We start from the raw sequence: 13,601 nt of genomic DNA on the forward strand, positions 1-13,601 counted from the left end.
CATATCTAAGGAATAATTTCAGTGAGCCCAGACTCTTGCATCTTCCCATACATAGAAAAGCACTAAAATCATTAACTTGAGATGTCTGGTTTTTGTGATTAGCAGTAGTTGTTTCCCCCCCCCCCCCCCCCCCCCCCCCCCAGCAAAAACTCCTATATATCCTCCCTTGCCTCTTTGGAACAGTTCCTCACAGCTATCTGAGAGGCTGTCTCCTGGGCTGTCATCCTCAAGAAGGTCCCCAAATAAAACATAACATGCAGCTTTAAGGTTGTGCATTTTCCTTCGGTTGACATCAGGAAACGGATTTATTCTCATAACTGGTACTGAATAAATTGTATTCTTTAAAACTCAGGCTGTTTTTTTTAATTGAAGTATAGTTGCTGTACAGTATTAAATAAGTTACAAGTATACAATGTAGTGATTCACAATATTTAAAGGTCATACTCCATTTATAGTTATTCTAAAATACTGACTATATTCCCCGTGTTGTACAATATGTCCTTATAGCTTACTTTATACCTAATAGGTTTATCTCTTATTCCCCTACCCCTATATTACCCCTCCCTCTTCCCTCTCCCCACTGGTAACCACTAGTTTGTTCTTTATATCTCTGAGTCTGCTTCTTTTTGTTATATTCACTAGTTTGTTGCCTTTTTTTTTTTTTTTTTTACAGTATTTATCTTTCTCCGTCTGACTTCACTTAGCATAATGCTCCCCACGTCCATCCATGTTGCTGCAATGGCAAGATTTCGTTCTTTTTTATGGCTGAGTAATATTCCAGTGTGTGTGTAGGTTGCTTCTGTATCTTGGCGATTGTAAATAATGTTGCTATGAACATTGGGGTGCATGTATCTTTTCAAATTAGTTTTTTTGTTTTTATTTGGATATATACTCGGGAGTGGAATTGTTTGGTCATATGGTAGTTCTATTTTTAGTTTTTTGAGAAACCTTTGTACTGTTTTTCCATAGTAGCTGCACCAGTTTACATCCTCACCAACAAGGTACAAGGGTTTCCTTTTCTCCACATCCTCACTAACATTTATTTGTTGTCTTTTTGATGATGGCCATTCTAATAGGTATGAGGTGATGTCATTATGGTTTTGATTTGCATTTCCTTGATGATTAGCAATGTCAAGCATCTTTTCATGTGCCTGTTGGCCATCTGCATTTCCTCTTTGGGAAAATGTCTATTCAGTTCTTCTCATTTTTTAAATTGGGTTGTTTGCTTTTTTTGATGTTGAGTTGTATGAGCTGTTTATATTGAGTTGTATGAGCTATTTATATATGTTGGATATTAACCCCTTATCGGTCATATCATTTGCAAATATTTTCTCCTATTCAGTAGGTTGTCTTTTCATTTTGTCAGTGGTTTCCTTTGCTGTGCAAAAAAGCTGAGGCTAATTTTAATTAGATCTCTTTAATAGAGATTTTCATAGTTTCTAAATCTGAAATATTTTGGCATTCCAAATCAAGTCAGCTCTGGATTTTAACTCATCTACAGGGAAAGCCAATAGACTAAATTAACGTGTCCTACTCCTCTGTAGCCCCGACTCCCTGTGAAATGACAGAGAGGAAAAAAATGTAGAGGCGGAAATTTGTAAATCCATAACTGAGAATGGGAACAGATGGAGTGACCATCAGCAAAGCAGACACTTCCAGGTTCCAGAAGACAGAAAACAGATGGCGTTGATGGCTGAACCAGGGTGGAGGAAGCCCCAGCCCAGCATACCCATGAGGGAAACTGCACGTGGAATCTATTTTTCCCCTTAGAGTCCTCAAGAGACTCTAAGCTTGAGTCAGTAGCAACAGAGAGCAGAAGAGATGATAGGACATGGTAGTAATTAAAGGAGGATGTATCAAGAGCTAATTGGATATGCTACCCACTCACTCAGCCCATACAAAGATTACACAACATTGGTTACCATGCTAATTTTGGAAATCTACTTTCAAACAAACCTTGTTTTTAAACTCTCAGCCTGAGGAGGACTAGGCGTTCTAATGCAAGAGTGAGTGTTCCAGGGGATACTCTCCTTATTTTGATGTTTGGAGAAAGATCCTGCCTTTCAACCTGTTCCTTGCCCATGAACCCTGAAGTAAAGCCCGTCCGCTAAAATGCCAGTGAACATAGTCTGTTACCTCTCCTGATCTGTCATGGGAAGTAGATCTACCCAGCAACAGAAGAAACCTGCTACAGTGGGCTGGGAAAGCAAGAGGAAAGAAAGCCTAGCCAATGGTGACATGAAAGTATAAAAAGTATAATAGGAGATACTATTGCCAGATTAGTAAAGGGTGTGAATTAACAATTCACAAAATAAATAAGTACATGGAAAAAATGGTCACCCTCATCATGTAATCAAAGACGTAATTAGAAAAAATGAGGTCTTTTTCCCAATATATAATTAGCAGATGTTTTAAAAGAATGCCCATTGCTAATAGGAATGTCGTGAACAGTTGTATAGCAGTTTTGAAAAGCATTGGACAGTATGTCTAATAAACCTTAAACAATCCGTTCATTCATTACAATTCCTTAAAATCTACCTCATGAAAAGCATTTTAAATATAGAAATAGATGGTTATCCATTTAGAATTTAGAAGAACTCCAAACAGCTATGATGTCTTCTATTACAAGGGTTGGTAAATAGACTGCTCTACATCTACAGGATGATTAAATTAAAATTAAAGCTATGAAGTCAACAAAACAACATAGAAAAAGCAAGTGTGACTTAAGTGGAAAGGGATGCAGGAGGCAGACTGGTGTGTTACAACTTAATACCGTCCTCCCCCACATCTCTGTTGCTTTGTTGTAAGATCTCAAAGCCAGGGATTCTGACTTGCTCATCTGTGTACCCACCCTCCCCCCTCCCGCCTTCCCCTCCCCCTCCCCCCTCCCAGTGCCTAGCACAGTATCTGACTCTTAATAAATATATGTTGACTCAGAATATGGGCGTAAGAAACAGAAAAGAAATCCAAAAGCAAACCAAAAGATCAGGGAAGCCACTACACAAAGAGAGAGCTAACTTAAATGAAACGTGCATCCCAAAGTGGGATTTAACAGATGTCTTCATGTAAACCAGAGGCCATACTTAGATTCTTTTAAAATATTTCATTTGCTAATGACTGTTTACTGTTAAACTTTTTGTCAGTATTTCTTGTAATATGTAGTTTGATATGTCTTATTCAGTTAATCAAATGCCCTGTTCATTTTTAAGTTGGATCATTCAGGCATGGTTTTTTTTTCATTTTTATTTATTTTTGGCTGTGTTGGGTCTTCATTGCGGTGCGCGGGCTCTTCGTTGCAGTGGCTTCTCTTGTTGCAGAGCACGGGCTCTAGGCACGTGGGCTCAGTAGTTGTGGCTCGTGGGCTCTAGAGCGCAGGCTCAGTAGTTGTGGCTCGTGGGCTCTAGAGCTCAGGCTCAGTAGTTGTGGCTTGTGGGCTCTAGAGCGCAGGCTCAGTAATTGTGGCTCACGGGCTTAGTTGCTCCGCGGCATGTGGAATCTTCCCGGATCAGGGCTCGAACCCGTGTCCCCTGCATTGGCAGGCGGATTCTTAACCACTGCGCCACCAGGGAAGCCCCAGGCATGGTTAATTCAATTATTTTTTTCTGGTTCCGCTTCTTAAATCAGCAGAGTTTTCACAGGCAATATCAGATTTATAAATATATCAATAAGAGAAACTCAACAGTATTTATACACCTAATTTATAGCTTGGATGCAGTAGACTCTAAAGCAGGTATAAATTACATAAATCATACTTTTTTAGTAGTTCTGTTAAATTCACGCTTGAATATTACTTCTTCATCCAATTTTGTAGCTGGTATGTTCAGTAAATAACATGTATTGAATTTTCAAATAGGTAAAAGACTCACATGGTTCAAAATTCAAAATATTGTTATGTGTCGTGCCATAGTTAGCATAGGAATACAGAAGCAAAATGTATATTCTTTATAATTAATAATTATTAAATATTTTTCTACATAATCTTATTTTAAAAGCACATTTAGGGGTTCAAAGAAAAATGTTAAAATAGCTATAAATAGTAGTTTATCGGTCTTTTTATCTTCCACCTTTCAGGTTCTGCCCTGTTGCTTATTTCTCAACATTGCTGAAATCAAGTCATAGTGTGGTAGCAGAACCTCTGTGACTGGGGTAAGAAAACTGCTTATACTTAGGCTATACTTAGATTCTTCTTTTAAAATATTTTGATCTATTAAAAAATCGGTGTAGATTTCCATCATTTCCTTGCACCAACTCTTTTCACCACCACCCCTCCTAAAAAGGCTGCTTGTTCCTCTTCCTTTACTTACCCATATCCACTCAAGCCAGGAAGTTGGGTACTTTGGCTTGAATTGTCCCTTCACCCCTCATATCTAATCTGTCCCCAGATTTGGTTGATGCTTTTTTCTTAATGTCTCAAATCCATCCCCATCTTCTCCCTAGTCACCATTGCCCTGTAGCCTGCGGCTGCTCTTCCTGCCTTCTGAGTCATAATCTCTCACTTAAAAACTCCTGGTAATTCTCTTTGCTCTAAGGATAAAAAAAATCTCAATTGCTGGCATGTAAACATCTGTTTCTGGCCCTTTTTACTTCTTACAGCTTCATCTCTCACCAACACCCCCAGGTTCACCTGGTCTGCTAAAATGCTTTGTCTTTCAAGTCTCAGCTTAGTCATGACTTCCTCCTGAGTTCTAGAAATATTTTGTTGGTTTTAACCTTGGTGAGGGCTTTACTTTTGTGCTGCTGGTAATATCAATAATTTTGCACTGACTGGGGACTGAATATACGCTGCATATAAAGGTAGGGTCTTCTAAAAAGATGCCTGAATGTTTACATTACTCGTACTTACTATGTGTATTTAGACATCTTCCATATGCTAAATTATTCATCTTAACCTTAGTTTTACAAACAAGCCGAGACCCAAAGAGGTAAAGTAATTTGAGCGTTCCCATGATTTTAAAAGTCTGTGCTTTGATGTCTGACAACATGTCTGGCAAGTCATATAAATAAATTTTATTATGCAGACCAGGCAAATTGTTAAGCCATCTTTAATCAGCTTTCAACTATTGTACCCTTAAAACAGAACATTATTTTCTTTAGCTCAGTCTTTGTTATAATTTTGTGTTGTCCTTATTCAGTGAAGTCTGGGTAATTGGAAAATATTAGGTTATTACATTTTAGAAGTAAAACATTGCCTCAGGGACTTTCTGACTTTGACTGTTGCTCCTTTTGAGCTGATTGCATATCTTGAAATAAAGGAGGACCTTCTAAGAGTTCAGGGTGTCAGTTACAAGTTATGTTTCACATGGACTTCCTTCCATTTTCTATTTTTAATAATAACTAAATAGTAAGGTTTTGTTTATAAATATTCAAATTACAGTAGCTTCTTCGTCATTTAAAATTTGTCAAAGATCAGGACCCCAAAAGCATTGAAACATAAAGAAAAAATTGATAAATTGCACTTCATCAAAATCAAAAGCTTCTACTCTTCAAAAAACTTGTTAAGAAAATGGACAGATAAGCCACAGACTGGGGGAAAATATTTTCAAGGTATGTCTCTGATAAAGGATTTGATTCCAGAATACCTAAAGAACTCTTAAAACTCACTTTTAAAAACCCAGTTTTTAAAAATGGGTAAAAGATTTGAACTCCAAGACACATAGATGGTAAATAACCACACTAAAAGATGCCCAACATGATTAGTCATTAGGAAAATGCAAATTAAAACCACAGTGTAATACCACTACACATCCAATAGACCGCTTAGCATGAAAAGACTGTGGCTGTGACTGTACCAGGATGTGGAGCAACGGGTAATCTCATACATCGTGGAAATACAGAAAGGTATAGCCACTTCGAAAAACATTTCAACACATACTTATCATACAATTTAGCAGTCTCACCCCTAGGTATTTATCCAAGAGAAATGAAAACATATATATATATATATATACACACACACACACACACAAAGACCTGTACATGACTCTTTATAGCTTCTTTATTTATAAAATTGTAAAAATGGAAACACCCCAAATAAATGTGAATGGATAAACATATTATGCTACTTCCAGACAACGGAATACTATCAAACAGTAAAAAAAAAAAAAAGCACGTGCCACTGATACATGTAACTATATGAATATATCTCAAAAGTCTTAGCTAGGTGAAAAGAAACAGGCACAAAAGGCTATGTACAATATGATCCATTTATATAACATTCTGGAAAAGGCAAAACAATAGGAACTGAAATCAGATCAGTGGCTGCCATGGGATGGGGTGATGGGAGGAGACTGACTGCAAAGAGGTAAGGGGAAACCTTTGGAGGTGATGGAACTATTCTGTGTCTTGATTGTGGTGGTGTTATATGACTGTATACATTTATCAAAACTCATTAAAAGGGTGATTTTATTGTGTATAAATCAACCTGCCTTTAAAGAAAAAGTTAAAGCAAGTTATCAACATCAGAAATTATCTTCACAAATTTAAGGGTAAAGAAAACTAGGCGATAGATCAGATGACTCCAAAGTCAAGTCCTTTGTCTTTTGACTCAGTGGTCAAAAATTTTTTTTATTGTGAAGAGATTTTTATATATTAGAAATTAATAGTCTTTCTTATTATCAGAGTTTTATGCCTTTACCAGTATACAATCTTCTTGTCCCAAGAACAGGATCTGCCTTCATTTATGTTCATAAAGTCACCCTTTCTGTTACCTAAATATCCTTATTGAATTGTCTTCATGAATATCTTACAGTTTGTGTTAATTTTATTCTTAATTATGTATTCTTCGTGAGTCTTGTTGTAAATTGAGTCTTTCCTTCCATTATATATTCTAACTGGTTATTTGAAAAGAAATTTATTTTTTATACAATATATTGATTATATAACCATTATCTTTGAAATCTCTTGTTTATAGTAATTTTTCAGTTGATTCCTTTGGCCTAAGTATGAAATCATTATTGGTATAAGCAGTGGACTTTGAATTTTATCAAATATCATTCCAGATCATGTAGAGATAATCTATGACTTTTCTATTAATGTGAAGAATTACATTGACTTCCTAAAATATAAAGACATTCTTGCATATCTGGTTGAATCCCACCTGGTCACTTTGGTTTATTCTTTTAATGTGCTGGATTCTAACATTTTTTATTTAGAATTTTTGCACCATATATACATGATAGGTCAGTCTGTTTTTCCTTTAGTCTCTCTTTGTTAGGAACTTTGCATCAATGTTAAGCTAGCTCTCAAAAAAGAATTTGGAGGCTTTCTCTATGTTGCAAAACATTAAATAGTACTAATAATACCTGTTCTTTAAATGGTTGGAAAAATACGCCAGTGGTATTATCTGTATCTGTGCCTAGTAATAACCTGAAATAGTCTCAAATCCCTTTCAAATAGAATTGTGTATCTTGCTTTCTTGGTCAGGTATATTCTAACTCTTCTAAAATTGTTCACTTTATACTAAATTCCTTTATTGAGCAGGTATTCTTAATGCAGATAGGGAGTGTCATTTGTGAGTTATCTATATGAACTATTTTTCATTTTGAAGGTCGAGTCACTACTGTGGCCTCTATCTGCTTGTGCTTAGTAATGGTTTATAATGATTTGATAGGAACTGAACTTTAGTGATCATCATAGCCTTTTAATGCGCTGTTCAAATTGGAGGGGAGAGGCGTGCTCCATTTAATCTCTTTATTAACAAGGAATCTCTCAGTAAGAACTTCTGCCAGCTAATAGTTTTATTAAACTAAAGCCTAATAGTAAGTGTCTTTATTATGAAAGTCTAAAAAAGGTAATAATGAACTCTGGAAATATAAAGATCGTTGGGTTTATTGTTTTTAGTGGACAGGGAGTGTTTGAGATCTTACTTGGTAGAGTATTCCTTATTACGTATTGGAGAACTAGATTGATCACGTCTTAGAAATTTTCATAAAGTGTAAAATAGAGAGCCTAGAGTTTGGGTTGGAGATTTGTGGTCTGAAGCGCCTTGACCCACTTCCTCCCATGTGTGGTAGGCTGATTAATGACCCAACGACAAGATATCCAAGTCCTCATCCCCATAATCTTTGAATGTTACTTCTGTGGCCAAAGGGACTTTGCAGGTGTGATTAAGTTAAGGATTGGGGGATGATTTTCTGGATTATCCTTGTGGGCCTTACATGTAATCACAGGTCTCCTCATCACAAGTCTCCTTATAAGAGGGAGGCAGAGAGAGGTTTGACTACAGAAGCAGAGATGGTAGCGATGCAGCCAGGGGCCAAGGAAAGCCAGTCTCTAGAAGTGGGAGAAGTAGGGAACAGATTCTCCTCTGGAGTGTCCAGAAGGAACCCACGCTGCTGACACCTTGATTTTAGCCTCTTAAGATTCATTTTGGACTTCTGACAACAGGATGATAAATTTTGTGTTGTTTTAAGCCCCTATAAATTTATAGTGTTTGATATAGTGGCAACAGGAAACAATACAGTATGGGTACCTGTTAACTAAACATATGAGGGCAGGGACCTAGGCCTATGGAATTCAACTCCATATCCCCAGTGCCTAGAACTGTGCCTCACATAATAAGGCACAGTATATTTGTTAATGGAGGATGGGAGGGAGAGAGGAAGGAAAAATCAGGTAATTCATAACTTAAATCAACATGGTGAGCATGATGTAGGTGTCTAGCTTCTGGGTGAAGCAGAGAAAAACAGTAAGGTGGAAAACTTGAAGCCCACCCATAACCAAGTAGATTCTATAGTATTGTTCTAGGACATCGCTTTTTAAAAATAGAACTACCATATGATCCACACTAACACAAAAAGATATATGTACCCCCATGTCATTGCAGCATTATTTATAGTGGCCAAGACATGGAGACAACCTAAGTGTCCATCAGCATGTTAATGGTTGAAGAAAATGTGGCATATATGTACAATGGAGTATTATTCAGCCATTAAAAAAATGAAATCTTGCCCTTTGTGACATGGATGGACCTTGAGGGCATTATCCTAAGAGAAATAAGTCAGACAGAGAAAGATAAACACCATATGATTTCACTTATATGTGGAATCTAAAAAAAAAAAAAAGGAAAGAAAACCAAGCTTATAGATACAGAGAACAGACTGGTGGTTGCCAGGATGGGGGTGAGGCAGCAAAATGGGTGAAGGGGGTCAAAAGGTGCACACACACTTCCAGCTATAAAATAAGTCACAGGGATGTAATGTTACCCAAAAGGTGGGGGGAGGGGGGAGGAGGCCATTGTGTAATTAAAAAATATTTGTTTGAACAGCAAAAGATAGAAAATAATTGAGGAACCCTACAAACCAAACAATTTGAAGTTCAAGGATCCCTATCTCGTTACTTGAAGGAGGAAAACACAAATGCATACACATACATGGAGAAGTATTTCAATTAAAATTCAGGTTCAGTCCTCCAATTCCTAGTTTGTATAAGGTGCCAGGAAAGTAGTTAATTGTATTTTTACCAAGCGAGTGCAGGAAATAAACAGGGTAATGTTATTTATTTTATGACTAATTTTAATTTTAAAAACAAGTTATATGTTCACATTATACAAAAATGAAACTGGTAGTTAGCAAAAAGCCATTATCCCGCTTCTGTCCACCAGTGACTTAGTTTCCATCCTCACAGGCAACCCTGTGTTACCATTTTTTATATCGTTTCCGGTATATAAACAAATAAACCTCTAAATCCCTTTTTTCTCATCTTTTTATGCAGTTCATAGCATACAAGTTATATTGGTCTATATCTTACTTTTTTCACTTTATGTGGTGGCGCAGTGGTTAGGAATCCGTCTGCCAATGCAGGGGACACGGGTTCAAGCCCTGGTCTAGGAAGATCCCACATGCCACGGAGCAACTAAGCCCGTGCACCACAACTACTGAGCCTGTGCTCTACAGCCCATGAGCCACAACTACTGAGCCCGCACGCCTAGAGCCTGTGCTCCCCAGCAAGAGAAGCCACTGCCATGAGAGGCTGTTGCACCTCAACGAAGAGTAGCCCCCGCTCACCACAGGTAGAGAAAGCCCACACGCAGCAACGAAGACCCAATGCAGCCAATTAATTAATTAATTAATTAGTTTAAAAAAACAATATGTTTTAACTCCCTCCATATCAATGGGTAAAGAGCATCTGTTTTCTTATGGTTGCTAATTAGTCCATGTTTCCAGTTTACGCTTCCACTGCAGTGAAGGAATGTGCCTGTTTGTCTACCAGGGAGGGACAAGCTTTTTCTGTAGAGGGTGGAAAGAAAACATTATTTAGACTTGTGGGCCACATACGTTCTCTGTTGCATATTTTTCTTGGTTTTATTTTGTTTTGTTTTGTTTACAACCCTTCAAAAACACAAAACCGTTCTTAGCCACAGGCCATACAAAAAGCAGGCCAAGGGGGCTATAGTTTGCTGGTCCTTGCAAACATACTGATACCAATCTGATGGGTAAAACAATTGAAATCCAGTCTAATCTTATTTGTATTTCTCTTATCAGCAAGGTTGAGCATATTAGAGCCCTTTGTATTTCCTTTCCTATGACTATTTGTATTTTTTGCCCATTTTCTTAAGAGTTGTTGGTTTTATTTATAGTAACTTTTTATATAGGGAAATTACCTCTTCTCTTTGAAATGAATCACAAATATTTTCCTCAGTTCATCTTTTTATTTTGCTTATAGAAGATTTTGCCATGTAGAAATTGTTTTGAGTAGTAAAATTTATCAAAGTTATTTTATGACTTGAGTTTTAGATAGTACTTTATGCCTTTCCCATTCTAAGATTATAAAACAAAAATTTTGTGGTTTTTTTTTTTTTCTGGTGCTTTTGTGATTTCATTTTATCATTTAAATCTTTGATCCACTTTCAAAGATTTATATAAATTTATTTTATAAATTTACAATTTATATTGGTGTGAGGAGAATGGGTCCAACTTAATTTTTTCCCAGATAGCTCACCAGTTGTCCCAGTACCATTTACTGAACTATCCTCTATGCTTCCCTCCCCGACCCTCCATTTGAAATGCCACGTTTATTACGCACTAAACTATAGTATGTATTTGGATCTATTTCTGTATGTCCCGTTCCACTGATCTATCTAGGCAGGTGTGCTTCTGAGTTCCAACTCCTCACTGAACCGCCGTGTGAATCGTACTTCGTGGAGGAGATAATAGACGCAGGTAAATGAAGAAGGAGCCACATCTGTCCGCAGCCTGCACCTGTGCCTTGTTCTTTGCTTTACCTCACCCCCCACTACAAGGAAAGAGCTGTCCCCGCTCCTGTGTGCCCTGGGTCTCTGCTCCCCTGGTCTACTCCTAGAGGCACCTTCTCTTCTTCATTAACTTCTGCCTCTTTTAGATGATTATCATATAAACATCCCTTAAGAATAATTAAAAAGCGACCCAAACAAAAAAACCGTGTCCATCTATGTCCCCATTTCTCCATTCATCTTCAGAGTCAAGTCCATTTCTACACCTTCTGTTTTCTCCTCAACCCACCCCAGTCAGGCTATGGTTCCTACCTCGTTGGTGAGGTGACTCTTCCCAAGGTCATTGGCAGCTTGCATCTGCCAAACCTAGTCATGGACTATGGGATGGACTCCTTTGCTTTCAGCTCTTGCACCTCTACCATTCATTCTGCACACACTGGCCACGGTAATCTTTTTAAAAACATAAATGAAATTATGTCACAGTCCTGCTTACACACTCTCCAGAGGCTTCCCATTACAATGATAATAAAACTCAAACACCTTTCCATGGCCTTCAAGGCTTTTTATGATTTGGCCTCTCCTGCTTCTCAGTCTCACCTCCTGTTAACGCTCCCTGATACTCGTAGGCTCCATCCACTCTGGCCCTGCTCTGGCCCCTAGAACGTGGCAAACCCTCTCCCATCTTAGGCCTCTGCACTTGCTCTTCCCTGTGTCTAGAACGCTCTTCCCTCAGAGCTGGCTGGTTCCTTGATAAAATTCAGGTCTCAGCTCAAATGCTGCCTCTTCAGAGGAGTCGCCCTTGACCATCTGGTTGAAGTAGCCCCTCCCTGCCCCCTTATCCCGGTGCCCCTTAGTTTCTTCATTGCGCTTAGCACTAATGGAATTTTCTTATTTACATGTATGTTGTCTTAAGTTCCAACATCTAGACTAGGAATTGGAACCTAAGTTATGGAAAGCCAAGTTTTTGCAATGGGGCAAAGGAGTGTCTCCTTGGCGGGGGCTTCTTTTCCTGGATAGCTTTCCTTGAAAGTATGGGATGTGCAGCTAACGGTTATTAAAGAAAGTCTGCACTTGGGAAAAATGTCTTTGGGAATCTCTGCCTTTTCTAAGTCACAGACTATACTGTAAATTGTTCTGGAAGGGAAAGTGTTTTAACCCAGTTGGTGTAACTGCTAAATGTTTTGCTTTAAAAACGCACACACTGAACTCTTAGAGTATTAATTGATATGTTCACACCCTGAGCTCCTGTGGTATTAACTGTTTTAAAAATATAACAGTAGTTGCGTAGCCGTGAAGTGATTACAGCTGCCAGTAAGTAAGGGTCATAATGGTGAGAAAGAAGTCATTTCCTGCCTTACTTAGGGACGCCAGCAACAGCTGCTCCATAAACGCGTAGACGAGGTATCTTTTGGACTTTTAGTTACTTATCTGAAGTACACTGTTACTTTTCACTGTTTCTCAGCAGTGGTAATCATCAGAATCCAATGATCATCTCCTTGGTATCCAGGAAAAAGAGGGTCTCAGTCCTTGTTTATTGAATTAAATTGAACATCTAGCCTCCAAATGTGGATTCTTTCCCATATGCTGCACAGTTTAAGCTGCCTCTACTAAAATGTTAGACATAATGTAAGAATAACAGGATCAAAAGCCACATATATGGTGTGATCTCAGTTACGCTCCGTGCAGACTGAAGCTGTCTCAAACACAGTGTAATGTATTCGTGTTGTTAAATGGAGAGCAAGGTTATGGGATTTTTTTTTTTTTCTTACGACTTTTCTGTATTGGGCAAATAGGCTTATGGGCTTGACTTCTGGGGCTGCCTGAGCAGTGCCCAGCTCTTGGGTGCCCTGCATAGCCAGTGTGTGGCGCACAAGCCCACGGCAGACTGTCCTTGCCTAACAAGCTTGTGATGGAACCTCTAGTAGCAATAGCTGCTTTATACCAGTACAGTCTAAAGCACTCCCCAAGGTTAAGTCAGACTCGAACATTTATTTGTTCATTCCGCACACACGTACTGAATGGCTGATTTTGCCAAGGCATATTAGTTACATTAAGCATGAAGTAAACCAACAGACATGGCGCCTGTACTCAAGTTGCTTCTGGTATATTAGGAAGAAGAGCCGTATTAATCAGCTAACACACTCAGGCAATTCCGACTTGTGATAATGGTTATGAAAGAAAAGTATCACGTACTATGTGAGCACAGGGCAGGGGAGAGCCTAATTTAGGTTGAGTGTTTCAGGTAAGGCTGAAACACCCCGACACTGAGAGGAGTTAGCCAAATTAAGAATATGCCAAATGGAGGAAACTGCATGGTAAAGGCCAAGAGGCAGAGAAGAGCGTATGAAAAATCAAAGGAGACCAGTGTGGGCTGATGTGGCCAGGCTGGGAGAGATGGCCTGAGATACAGAAG

General features: G+C 38.4%; 1 protein-coding gene across 4 annotated transcripts in view; it reads left to right on the forward strand.

Moving 5' to 3' along the window:
* RALA (RAS like proto-oncogene A) overlaps nucleotides 1-13,601 on the forward strand; it is a 71,782-nt gene that overhangs the window by 35,903 nt on the left and 22,278 nt on the right. For 3 of the 4 annotated variants that reach the window (XM_036863396.1, XM_036863397.1, XM_036863398.1), the window contains one exon: nucleotides 4,072-4,146. The exons of the other annotated variant lie outside the window; for it this stretch is intronic. The gene's annotated coding sequence lies outside the window, so the exon portion shown is untranslated. The remainder of the gene's footprint in view (nucleotides 1-4,071; nucleotides 4,147-13,601) is intronic. 4 annotated transcript variants of the gene reach the window in all.

This window comes from Balaenoptera musculus, chromosome 9 (assembly GCF_009873245.2).
Source record: "Balaenoptera musculus isolate JJ_BM4_2016_0621 chromosome 9, mBalMus1.pri.v3, whole genome shotgun sequence".
Taxonomy (NCBI): domain Eukaryota; kingdom Metazoa; phylum Chordata; class Mammalia; order Artiodactyla; family Balaenopteridae; genus Balaenoptera; species Balaenoptera musculus.